A 13,016-nucleotide genomic window follows, 5' to 3' on the forward strand; every position below is an offset into this window, starting at 1 on the left:
AAACAAATGAGAACAAGAATAGCCGTGAAACAAATGTGAAACTCAAATGGTTTTCTTAAAAGCCATATGCAGTCCTGAATAGTAGGGGAAATGAGTGGAAGGATGGGAGCTAAGTGAAAAAAGTAACAGGCCCAAGAGATAATTTACAGTTGGGAATGGAATGACTTCCTAAATCGTAGAGTGTGTGGTCCAGGAGCAGAACACCACAGATGCAGTTACTGTAAAAAAAAACCACTCGTGACTTTGTTTTGGCAAAAAGAAAGTCTGTTTTGAATCTGACAGTCTCTCTAGCAGCACATGACCTTGCCTTAAAAAACAACAGCTTCATGAAACCCTCGTTCAGATGGAATTCAGTTTAATGTGCATAATGGTACCTTCAAACACTGGTGATGCTGTTTACTGAATCCCAACACGTGCTCACAATCTTCCTGCTGAGTGGGTGTGATGCATCTGTTTTACACACAAGGAAATTGAGGCAAGGGGCAATTAGGTGAGGAACCCTAGGTCACACACTAGTATATAGGGCCAAGATTAAAGACCAAGTCTTTCTTTTTTTTTTTTTAATTGAAGTATAGTTGATTTTCAATGTTGTGTTAGTTTCTGGTAAAGACCAAGTCTTTCTAACTGCAAAGCCCATATTTTTCTCACGATATTAAGCAGATGCTCCATCATATGTGATCAACAAAGGGTAGTGAGGGGCCACCTGTAGAATCAAGGACGGCTTACTGAGCGAGCTGTCTGGTCAGGCATGCAGGGCCCCGTGCTTAAAAGGGCCCTGTGCTTGGCTTCGTGTTATGCTGTTGCTGTCTTGAAATTCTTAATACGTTTCAGCAAGAGGCCCTGCATTTTCATTTTGCACTGGGCCCCGCAAATTTTGTAGACAGTCCTGTGTAGAATCATAGAATGTTTGAGCTGGAAGGGCTTTGAGAGGTCATCAGTTCCTTACCACCACCCATTTTAGAGGTGAGGAAACTGAGGCACAGCGAGGCGAACTGGCCGGCCTTCGGTCACACAGCTCATTGGTGGCAGAGCAGCAGGAGAAGCCAGGTGTCCAGTGTTCTTCCTCTTTTACCACACCAAACCCTTGAGAGCCTTTAAAGTTAGAGAAGGGAGGTTTTTCCCCTTCCCTACAGGAGCTTATCTCTAGCCAAAATATCATTTGTGGCTGAGCTGGGTCAACTCATTTCACTTCTGGGCAAATGGCCCTGGGTTTTTCATAAAACCAAATGCACATTAAGCTGGATGTGATTCCAACAAAACCACAATGTCTACACTGTGGTAAAGAAGCCTTTAGCTGAGTCTCTCACCCAGCACCCGTCTCCCCTGCTGCAATCTCCCTAACTTGCATTTCTCATGCAGAGGAAGGCTGGCTAAACCAGTGGCAGGCTGGGTCAGGGGGAGGCCAGGCTCAAGGGCAAGGCCCAAGCTCCTACCAAAGCTGACCCTGAGAAGAAGCAGCATTCTGGCACTGCCAATCTCTGTCCAGGGCCCAAGGCATAGATGTGCTCCTTCTCCTTACTTGGCAGCACATTAAGCCCCAGTAGCAGGACCTGTCAGAGCCACCCTCAGGTCAAGACAGAAGTGACCAAGCACTTGTAAAGGTTTGTGCTCATCTCTCCTGTGCCCATGTATTTGGAAGTTACAACGAGGAAGCCATAGTGTTCTGATTTTCAGCCCAGAAAACGTGTATTTGCCTCAGACACAACAGAGCATGTGGCTCTGCTCAGGGGACAGCTGGTGCTGACAAGCATCTGACTGTTTTGAAGGTCATGTGCGTTCCCCCAGTGTGAAAGAGAAGAGGTGCAGCCCATGCAGGTCACCAAGAAAACTTGGTTATGTTACAAAAGAGTTTCTTGAGGTTTCCTGGTTTGATGCAAATGTTTTGCCTGTACCACAGTATGAACAGTTTTCCCTTTCATTCAGAATGAACACAGTCTGTCTCAACACCGTTGTGGCATGGTCTCAACTGAGTGACCTGGTACCAACCAGAAGACCATTGTCCTTATGTCACATACATCACCACCTAACGAAGAAGCACCGCAAGAGCAGAGGATCTTACCTCTTGTTCACTGATGTGCCCAAGAACCCGAGCAGAGGCTGGCACATGGTAAGTGCTCCTTGAATACTTGCTGTGTGAATCAGTGCTCTTCGTGGCTTTGAGTGATCGTTGAGATGTTGAGATAAATGAAAGACTAGAGTAGTGTCATAGCTTTTCATTCTAACATGACAACCAAAGAGGGGTATTTCAGGGACTCTGAGGAGGTAGAATGGATCCATGAAGTTTTGTGAGCATGTGATCCAAATGACAACAAGTAAAGATGGGGAAAATATTAGAAGTTACCAATTCATTTCGTGATTATTCCCCTAAGGGCTCTATTATTTAGGCTAATATTAGGAACTCTAGCACACATACGTATCTATGTATATGTGTATATATGTGTATATTTATAAATATATTTATTGAGAAATATATATAATTTTTATTTGCTTATATGTGTATATATGCCTGTGTGCAAATATATGTGTGTAAGTGTGTATATATACATACATATATATATGAGAGAGAGAGAGTCTTTTTTTCTGACATCATGACCCATGACTCCTAAATACTCCCTGTCTACTTTCACAAAACAGGAACATTCTTCTGTGGTACCACCTTTCCATTCTGGAAAATCAATGTCAACACAACACAGCCTCCAATCCACTGACCCCATTCAAATTTCTCCAATTGTCCCATCATCTCTTTTTCCTCATTCCTCTCCAGGAACACCCATTCATTATCTCATTGTTCTCCTTCGGTGTGGGACATTTCCTCCTTCCTCCCCTGGCTGTGTGTCCTTGACAGTCTTAAAGAAGCATTGACTTTTCACTCACTAGGATGACCCTCAACTTGAATCAGTCAGATGTTTCCTCCGACTCAAGCCTCGCCTTCTCGGCGCACACTAGGAGAAATGATGCTGCACCACATTAGGAGGCTATCTTATACCAATCTGTCCCACTGCTGGTGATGTTAGTCTTGATCCTCTGGCCAAATTTGGGTCTGCCAAGTTCTCCACTGTGAAGTTACCATTTGTTCTTTGTACTTAATTAGTATTTTGTGGGGAGATATTCGAATATTACACCAATATACTATTCATCAAACCTTCACATTTTACAGTTGGAATTCTACTGTAAGGAAGAACTTCTCTTTCATTTGTTTACTTATACATTCATTTATTAGTATCAGGTGCAGTTATGGATTCTTATTTTATTCATTGAGTTTCAATCCAGTATTTCCATCATTTATTTTGACGCTGTAGTTGTCCTAGATTTGGCCAGTGCAGACTCCTTCAAGCTGACTTCTTTATCCTATTGACATGTCCCTATCATTCTTTGGGAATTTCTTTACTTTCTGTCACAACAAGATGATTCAGGCTCATCTTGTTCTTTCCTTGCCCTAGCCTTACAACTACCCATTCCTCTAAGGCATCCTGGCTCCTTTTAGTGCAGGAGGTATTTAAAAGCCAAAATCTGGGGATTTGGTGTGCTCATTGCTACATATATCTATAACTTTTCTATATCTATGTATATATATGTATTTAAAAGTTCATAAGTTTATACTGGTACTTCCAACTTGAATCCAACACCTCAGTATCTTTTTAGTTTTCCCAGTTTCCGTGTTTGAAAATCTTGTGAAAGTGAAAAGATGGTGAAAAATGTGGATCTGACTCTCCTCAATATACTTGTCTATTGATACTTGCTCAGCCAACTAATTTATTTGCTGAAGGTAACCAATCCCCAACCTTCCAGCTGCCTTCTCTACCTGTCACCTCTGCATCTTCCTCACTTTTTAAAAAATTGAAGTATAGTTGATTTACAGTATTGTGTTAGTTTCAGGTGTTCAGCATAGTGATTTTCTTTTTTTGCAGATTATATTCCATTATAGGTTATTACAAGATATTGGGTGTAATTCCATGTGCTATACAGTAAATCTTTGGTGCTTATCTATTTTATGTATAACAGTTTGTATCTGTTAATCCTATACTCCTGATTTGTCCCTCCCCCCTCTTTGGTAACTAAGTTTGTTTTCTGTGTCTGTGAATCTATTTGTTTTATATCTAGATTCATTTGTATTAATTTTTAGATTTCACATATAAGTGATATCAGATGGTATTTGTCTTTCTCTGACTTATTTCACTGAGCGTAGTATTCTGTAGGTCCATGCATGTTGCTGCAGATGGCAATATTTCATTCTTTTTTATGGCTGAGTAATAGTCCACTGTATATACATATACCGCATCTTCTTAAGTCAGTCAGCCATTGATGGGCACTTGGGTTGCTTCCATGTCTTGGCTATTGTAAACAGTACTGCTGTGAACATCAGGGGGCATGTATCTTTTCGAATGAGACTTCTTGTTTTTTTCTGGATATATACCCAGGAGTGGACTTCCTGGATCATATGGTAATACTATTTCTGGTTCCTTAAGGAAACTCCATACTGTTTTTCATAGCAGTTTCACCAATTTACATTCCAAACAACAGTGTCCGAGGGTTCCCTTTTCTCCACACCCTCTCCAACATTTATTATTTGTAGACTTTTTGATGATAGCCATTCTGACCGGTGTGAGATGATACCTCATTGTGGTTTTGATGTGCATTTCTCTAATAATTAGTGATATTGAGCATCTTTTCATGCGCCTGTATATCTGTATCTGTATATATCTGTATATCTTCTTTGGAAAAATATCTATTTAGGTCCTCTGCCCAGTTTTTGTATCAGGTTGTTTGTTTTTTGATATTGAGTTGTGTGCACTGTTTGTGTATTTTCATGTTAACCCCTTGTCCATCACATCATTTGCAAATATTTTCTCGCATTCTGTACGTTGTCTTTTTGTTTTGTTGATGGTTTCTTTTGCTGTGCAGAAGCTTTTAATCTTGATTAGATCCCATTTGTTTATTTTTGCTTTTCTTTCTTTTGCCTTGAGAGACTGATCTAAGAAAATATTTCTATGATTAGTGTCAAAGAATGTTTTGCTTATGTTCTCTTCTAGGAGTTTTATGGTGTCATGTCTTGCATTTAGAGTTTATTTTTGTATATGGTGGGAGGGAATGTTCTAATCTCACTGATTTACATGTAGCTGTCCAGCTTTCCCAGCACCACTTTTGAAGAGACTGTCTTTTCTCCATTGTATATTCTTGCCTCCTTTTTCATAGATTAACTGACCATAGCTGCATGGGTTTATTTCTTGGTTCTCTATTCTGTTCTATTGATCTATCTGTTTTTGTGCCAATACCATGCTGTTTTGATTACTGTAGCTTTGTAGTATAGTCTGAAGTCTGGAAGAGTTATACCCAGCTTTGTTCTTTTTTCTCAGGATTGCTTTGGCAATTCTGAGTGTTTTGTGGTTCCATATAATTTTTAAGATTATTTGTTCTAGTTCTGTGAAAAATGTCATGGGTATTTTTATAGGGATTGCACTAAATCTGTAGATTGCTTTAGGTAGTATGGCCATTTTAGCAATATCAAGTCTTTCAATCCAAGAGCATGAGATATATTTCCATTTCTTTGCTATCAGGATGATGGTAGCCTCATAGAATGAATTTGGGGGTGTTCCCTCCTCTTCAGTTTTTTGGAGTAGTTTGAGAAGGATAGGTGTAAGTTTTTTGTATGTTTGGTAGAATTCCCCAGTGAAGCCATCCAGTCCTGGACTTTTGTTTGATGTCTTTTTTTAATTATTATTATTACAGATTCCATTCCACTTCTAATGATGTCTGTTCAAATTGTCTGTTTTTCTTGACTCAGTCTTTGCAGGCTGTATGTTTCTAGAAATTTGTCCATTTCTTCCAGATTGTCCAATTTGTAGTATCCTCTTAACGATTTTTTGTTTTCCTGTGGTATCAGTTGTTATTTCTCCTCTTTCATTTCTTACTTTGTTTATTTGAATCCTCTCTCTTCCTCTTGGTGAGCCTGGCTAGAGGTTTGTCAATTTTGTTTATCTCTAAAAAACAACAGCTCTTGATTTTATTGATCTTTTGAATTATTTGTTTGATCTCTGTTTTATTTATTTCCTCTCTGATCTTTAGTTTTTCCTTTCTTCTTCTGTCTTTGGGCCTTGTTTGTTCTTTTTCTAATTCATTTAGGTGGTAGATTAGGTTGTTCATTTGAGATTTTTCTTATTTCTTGAAGAAGGCCTGTATCTCTATGAACTTCCCTCATAGAACTGCTTTTGCTGTGTCCCATAGATTTTGTAAAGTTGTGTTTTCATTTTTGTTTGTCTCAGGGTATTTTCTGATCTCTTCTTTGTTCTTAATGTTGACCCATTGGTTTTTTAGTAGCACGTTGTTTAGTCTCCATGTGTTTGTTCCATTTTTCCTTCTATAATTGACTTCTAGTTTTATACTGTTGTGGTCAGAAAAAATGTTTGATATAATTTCTGTACTTTCAGATTTGTTGAGGCTTGTTTTGTGACCTAGTATGTGGTCTATCCCAGAGAATATTCCATGCACACTTAAAAAGAATGTGTATTCTGCTCTTTTTGGATGTAGTGTCCTGCAGATAAAAATTAAATCCAACTGTTCTATTGTATAATTTAGCATTTCTGTTGCTCAACTGATTTTCTTTCTGGATGATCGGTCCATTGATGTCAGTGGAGTGTTAAAGTCTCCTACTGTTACTGTATTATTGTCAAGTTCTCCCTTTAGGTCTGTTAGTATCTGCTTTATATATTTCAGTGCTCCTATATTGAGTGCATATATGTTAATGAGTGTAATATCCTCTTCTTGTATTGATCCCTCTGTCATTGTATAATGCCCTTCTTGTCTTTCTTTATGGCCTTTGTTTTAAAGTCTATTTTGTCTGATATGCGTATTGCTACCCCTGCTTTCTTGTCATTTCCATTTGCATGAAATATCTTTTTCCATCCCCTAACTTTCAATCTATATGTGTCTTTTTTGCCCTGAAGTGACTCTCTTGTAGGCAGCATATTGCAGGTTCTTGTTTTTTTATCCAGTCAGCCACTCTTTGTCTGTTGATCAGAGCATTTCGTTTTTTGACATTTAGAGTAATTATTAATAGATATATACTTATTGCCATTTTAATCCTTGTTTTCTAGTTGTTTTTGTAGTTCTTATTTGTTCTTTTCTTCTTTTTATTTTTCCTTCTGTGGTCTGATGATTCTCTTTTGTAGTATGCTTGAGTTCCTTTCTTTCTGGTTTTTGTGAATCTATTATGTTTTTGATTTGTGGTTGCCATGGAGTTCATAGCTGTTGATCCATAACTATATCTGTTTGATTTAAACTGATAGTCATTCAAGTTCAAACACGTTGTCAGAGATCTACATTTTTATGCTTCCCTCCCCCATATTTTGTGATTTTGGTATCCTATTTTAAAGCTTCATGCTTATCCTTTCACTGTTAATTGTAGTTATAATTGCTTTTACAATTTTTTAAATCACTTTTTCATCTACATACTGACTTATTTAAGTGACCTTCAATTCTTACTATATATTTGCCTTTCCTGTTGTGATTTTACCTTTCCTATAGATGTGTGCTTCTTTTCTATTTAGAGAAGACCCTTTAATATTTCTTGTAGGGTAGATTTTGTATTGCTGAATTCTTTTAGTTTTTGCTTATCTGAGAAATTCTTTATCTCTCCTTATATTCTAAATGATAATCTTGCTGAGTAGAGTACCTAGGTTGCAGGTTTTTCCTTTTCAGGACTTTGAATATATATCATGCCACTCCCTTCTGGTCTGCAAAGTTTCTGTAGTAAAATTGGCTGCTGCCTTATGGGGGTTCCCTTGTAAATGACTCTTTGTTTTTCTCTTGCTGTCTTGAGGATCCTCTTTATCTTTAACTTTTGCCATTTTAATTATAATATGTCTTGGTGTGGGTCTGTTTGAGTTTATCTTGTTTGGGTCCTTCTGTGCTTCCCATATGTGGATATCTGTTTTCTTCTTTAGATTTGGGAAGCTTTGGGCCATAATTTCTTCAAGTACATTTTAGATCCCTTTCTCTCTTCACCTTCTGGGACCCTTATTATGCATAGGTTGGCACACTTTATATTATCCCATAGGTCTCATATGTTGCTTTCATTTTTCTTTTTCATTTGTCTTTCTGTCTCCTGTTCTGATTGGGAATTTCCATTGTTCTATCTTCCAGATCACTTAGTTGTTTTTCTGTGTCATTTAGTCGGCTATTTATTGCTTCTAGATTGCTTTCTACCTTAGAAATTGAATTACCTATTTTTGATTGGTTCATCTATATAGTTTCTAGTTCCTTGTTATAGTAATCTGCATTTATATTGATAATCTTTCTTAATTCAATTGGCATTTTTATTACCACCTTTTTGACCTCAGAATCTGGTAGACAGGTGAGCTCTATTTCATTATTTGTTCTTTCAGGGGATTTCTCTTGCTCTTTTAATTAGAAACAGTTCTTCTGCATTTTAATTTTATTTAATTTTCTCTGTCTCTGAATTTAGGAGAAACAACTATCTATTGTGGTTTTGAAGGCGTATTTTTATGTGGGAGAATCCCCATGTAGACTGTGTGTGTCCAGTGTCTTTGTTGTGAGGTCTGGTTTTGATATGGACACCAGCCATATCTTCTCTCCTCAGGGTATGCTGGCTGTTATCACCTTGATAGGGGATTTGGTTGGCGTTGGGAGACATAAAGCCTGTGCAGGGTGTGAGGCGGGACTTCCTCTCTGCTCCTTGGCAGTCACTACCCTGTCAGGGGTGGGGTGTGGTCCCCAGTTGTAGGAGTAGAAGCCCTGAGGGTCAAGCTCGATCAGGTTCTATTCCCCTCGAGTGTATGCCCTGCCCCTCGGTGGGGAGTGCTGAAGGAAGTGAGGCCCATGTGCTCACAGAGGACTGATGTGTCACCTGTGTAGGCACCCAGAGCTCTGCTCAGACATAGCCCAAGGTCACATCCCTTCCCTTGTTGTGCTGGTCCTAGATCTAGTGCAAGTCTGTGATGTGGAGTGGGTACAGCCAGAGCATTCGCTGGACTGGGGCTGGGGGTTGGAGCATCGTGCCTGCAGGAATTGAGGTGGCTGTGCTGCTGCCAGAGGTCTGGGCTGCCTCTGTAGCAGTCTTCTCCTGAGACCTGTCTGCTCCCGATCCAGCGCTAAGCTGCAACGTGGAGTGCGTGGGGATGGAGCCCTCTCACTCAGCTGGGAGAAGAACTGCAAGTCCTCTCATGGTGCCACTCCAGCATGTGCTGGCAATGGCTGCCACCACCTCACCTGGATCACAGCTCAGGTCCGCCCCCCACCCCCGGACTATCTCTGTGTAGCTAGACTGAGTCTTTTTTTTTTTTTTTGGTAGATCTTTATTGGAATATAATTGCTTCACAATACTGTGTTAGTTTCTGTTGTACAACAAAGTGAATCTGGGAGGGAGAAGCTGGGGCAAAGTGAGAGTAGACCAAGTCTTTTCCCATGGCCTGGTTGGCCCTGATCTCCCACGAGGCTATGGCATGGAGTGAGCAGGGCCAGGGTGTTCACCCCATTCGGATTGGGGAGTGCGGCAAGGCTACAGCCACCAGTGCAAGGCTCTTTCCGCCCTGACTGTCAGCAAGCCAACTGTGTGCATTCCCCATGAGTAGAGTCTAGGCTTCTCCAGCCCTTCTGTATGTCCCAGCAGTCCTTCCAGGAGCCAGAGGGTCTCTGGTGGGTGAGGTGGTGCAGCCGTTGCACGTGAGTATAGCCAGTGGATGCACAGTTTTGTCTTAAGCACATCTCTGCCAGCACACCTCAGCTTTGGCCTGTGATGTCTGCTCTTGGCTGATCCAACCTTGGACCATCACTCAGCCACTTCATCGCCTTCTTTATTTAACCATTGCCATATAGCCTGGTAGGAATCACAAACCCAACACTAAACTCCACAAGCCAGAACTGCCAGGGTAGAGCAATATTAACCCACCTGAGCCAAAGTTATTGCCCTTTCTCCAGCTCCACACTAATGAAGAAACGTGTCAAATATTTATTCTGGAAGAGAAATTGAAATCAAGTGATTAGAAAAGGAGGATGAATGACTGCATTCTGATATTGCCTTTCCTGGCTTTTGACGTTGCTAGAGAAAGCAAGAAAACCTTATTTGTGCTATTAATTTTCATACTTTCATGCTTACATTATGGCTGAAAGGAAAGTCAGGTTTGGCTCCAGATGAAACATCTCTGCCTAGAAAAGGAACATTTTGTCCCAGAGCCACAACTGACATGACCCTGCAAAGCAAGCTTACACAACAAAATTAGGGAAAAAGTTAAACAAGAGAAGAACTAAAAAGAGGAAGAACCCAACAGAGGAGGTTCTTTAATTTATTAAACCTTTGTGAAGTCAGTATCTGATTTTCTAATAATAGATTGGTCTCTAAAATCTTCCTCTGACCTGATGGTCAATTCCCAGAGATCACCATGAATGGAATTTTGAGAAGGAAACCTTGAGTAAATCACAGACTGACATGGACCACAAGAAAACTCCAGTGTGAGATGGAATTCATGCTGCATAAAGTTTAGCTCTAGGAGCACCTTCTCCTTTCAAAGATGCTAATATGGAAGGTTAAAGTTGATTATATTTTCATGGGTATGTATGTGTGCATTAAAAAATCAAAGCAACAGAATCAAGGTGCCAGCAGACTTGGTGTCTGGTGAGGGGCCCCTTCCCGGTTCATAGGTGGCTGGCCATCTTCTCACTGTGTCCTCACATGACAGGAAGGGGTGAGAGAACTTTCTGGGGTCTCTTTTGTAAGGGCACTAATCCCAATCATGAGAGATCCACCCTTATAACCCAGTTACCTCCCAAGGATTCCACCTCCAAATACTATCATACTGGGGATTAGGTTTTAACGTGGCTCCTGTTAAGCCAGCCTCCAGAAGAGGGCAAAGCAATATGGTGTCTTGGGGAGGCTCCTGTTGAGAGCAGGACTTGAGCAAAGGGGAGGAAAGAAACATCTGTGTTTTTTCCTAGCCAGTCTTAATCATTATCCCCACCTCATTCCTAACCAGAGTCATCCCATCAGCCTACTCAGTTTCTAGGGAGAGGCAGAGAGGAACACAAACAAAGAAAAGGAGAGAGTAGAAAAGATGCTGAAGCATACAATTCATTGACTTTTAGAGATGGAAAGGGCCTTGAAGGTTACTCAATCCAACCCCTCACTGAGAGTCGTGGAAATAGAGCCAAAGAGGTAAAATGACACTAAGGTCCTACAGTTAGCAAGTGACACAGCCAGGGCTGGAACCACATCTCATCCACTACCCCTACAATGTGCCAGGTACTGTGATGGTTTCTAATCCTTGCTTTTCATACTGCTACCTCCAGTGTAACTTACTCACAAGTAGGGGGAAGCAGAGTGGAATTAAAGGAAGAACTGAGACTCATTAATTCCTCCCTCCCAGCCAGCACATTGAACATGTAATGTTTCAGGATGAATTGGGTTTATTAATTCCAACCACGTAGGGCCTGCCAACTTAGAAAAGGGTTGTGTGCTTGAAGAGCTGGTAATGAAGGTGCTGTGTATGTACCATCCGGTGTAATTGGGAAAAAGGCATCTTTTGTCCTAAATTGAGTTCCAAGTCACAATTTCTTAAATCACAACTTTTACTCCCTAGGAAACTACCAAAAATGAGGTGGTGATTTCAATTCTTTCCAGATGGAAAAAGGTTGATGTCAGCCTGAACATTGCCTCTACTAGTGTCATTTATTCTGCCTGGCATAACTGGGCATCTGTGGTAGAGGCATCAGAGTTGGAATGAGTCCCTGAGACCAAACAGACCTCCCTAGAGCTATTTCATACCTGTTAGGATTGCACACCTCAGACCTGGGGAGAGAAACTTGTGCAGTGGCTACATCAGCTGAACATTCTCAAGACATAGAAGATTTGGTTCTGCACTTGCCGTCCAACGCTTGTCATCAGCATTAAACTCACATTATATTTTAAGAAGAGAGGTTCTTATTAAGTTAGCCTAAATAAAGCCTTTGTGAGAGAACAGTTCCGTGCTGGTCCCCAGAGCGGTGGATAGAATGTATAGCTTGATTGATCCTCTGCCTCTCTGATTGCACTGATTATTCCAACAGAAGTAATAAAAGAATCAGTCCACCGTTGGCAAGGACTTTTCATAGCAAGAAGATTACAGAGGTTTTCTTTAAAGGGTCATTTTGGGGACTAGACTAGGAGAAGATGAATTATATCAGATCAATCTCAAAATTCTTACTTTCTGCCTAATAATCGTACTGCTGAGATGACTTAAAAGACTAACTCATCAACCACAGATATATCCACTGAACAGATGGTGATCCCTGCATCGCTGGGAATAAAGTGGAACTGTAGAGACATGGAGCAAAGCAAAACTGACCACTCATTCATGCTACTCTGAGGACAGCAATCCATCTAAATGAGACGCACTATTACATTATATGTGATCTTCATAACAGTTCTGCTGGGTTATAGGGTGACCAACCATCCCAGTTTGCCCAGGACTGAAAGGGTTCCTGGGATGCAGAATTTTAGTTTTAAAATCAGGATAGTCTCAGATGAACCAGAAAGGTCTGGTAACACCATTAAACCCCAGTTCCACCTGTCCCCTAAATCACGAATTATGAAGCTGAGACTCCAAGAAATTAAGAAACTTGCTCAAGATCACAAACTATTTGATGGCAGAACCTGAATTGGTATCCCAGCCTGACTTCAAAGACAGGACCTTCCTTTCAGTAGCCTTTAAGGAGATTTATATTTATTGACAGAGAAAGATGTGAAAATATTAAAGAGCTGGAGGTTTCCTTGTAGGTCTCCATGTTGGAGGCCTATTTAACAAGACAACAGGCTTAAAAACCAGGTTTGGATGAGAAAGAAGATTTCCTGAATTTCTTTGGAAGCATGAAAAACTCAGATGATAGCGTATCTCCCATATTTTATAGAAGATACAATTTCTGATTATGAAGACTAGGTCGTGAATAGGATAACCATGCATTCCGTGTATCCCTTTAAGGATCAGGTATTTTCATTGAACTATGTTGAAATTATAGATATATTTATTTTC

The 13,016-nt window shown here is 40.4% G+C and overlaps 1 protein-coding gene across 6 annotated transcripts in view; it reads left to right on the plus strand.

Annotated features, from left to right (window-relative positions):
* BOC (BOC cell adhesion associated, oncogene regulated) overlaps positions 1 to 13,016 on the plus strand; it is a 259,219-nt gene that overhangs the window by 24,327 nt on the left and 221,876 nt on the right. For all 6 annotated transcript variants that reach the window (XM_060298055.1, XM_060298058.1, XM_060298059.1 and 3 more), the window contains one exon: positions 1,924 to 2,107. The gene's annotated coding sequence lies outside the window, so the exon portion shown is untranslated. The remainder of the gene's footprint in view (positions 1 to 1,923; positions 2,108 to 13,016) is intronic.

This window comes from Globicephala melas, chromosome 4 (genome assembly GCF_963455315.2).
Source record: "Globicephala melas chromosome 4, mGloMel1.2, whole genome shotgun sequence".
Taxonomy (NCBI): domain Eukaryota; kingdom Metazoa; phylum Chordata; class Mammalia; order Artiodactyla; family Delphinidae; genus Globicephala; species Globicephala melas.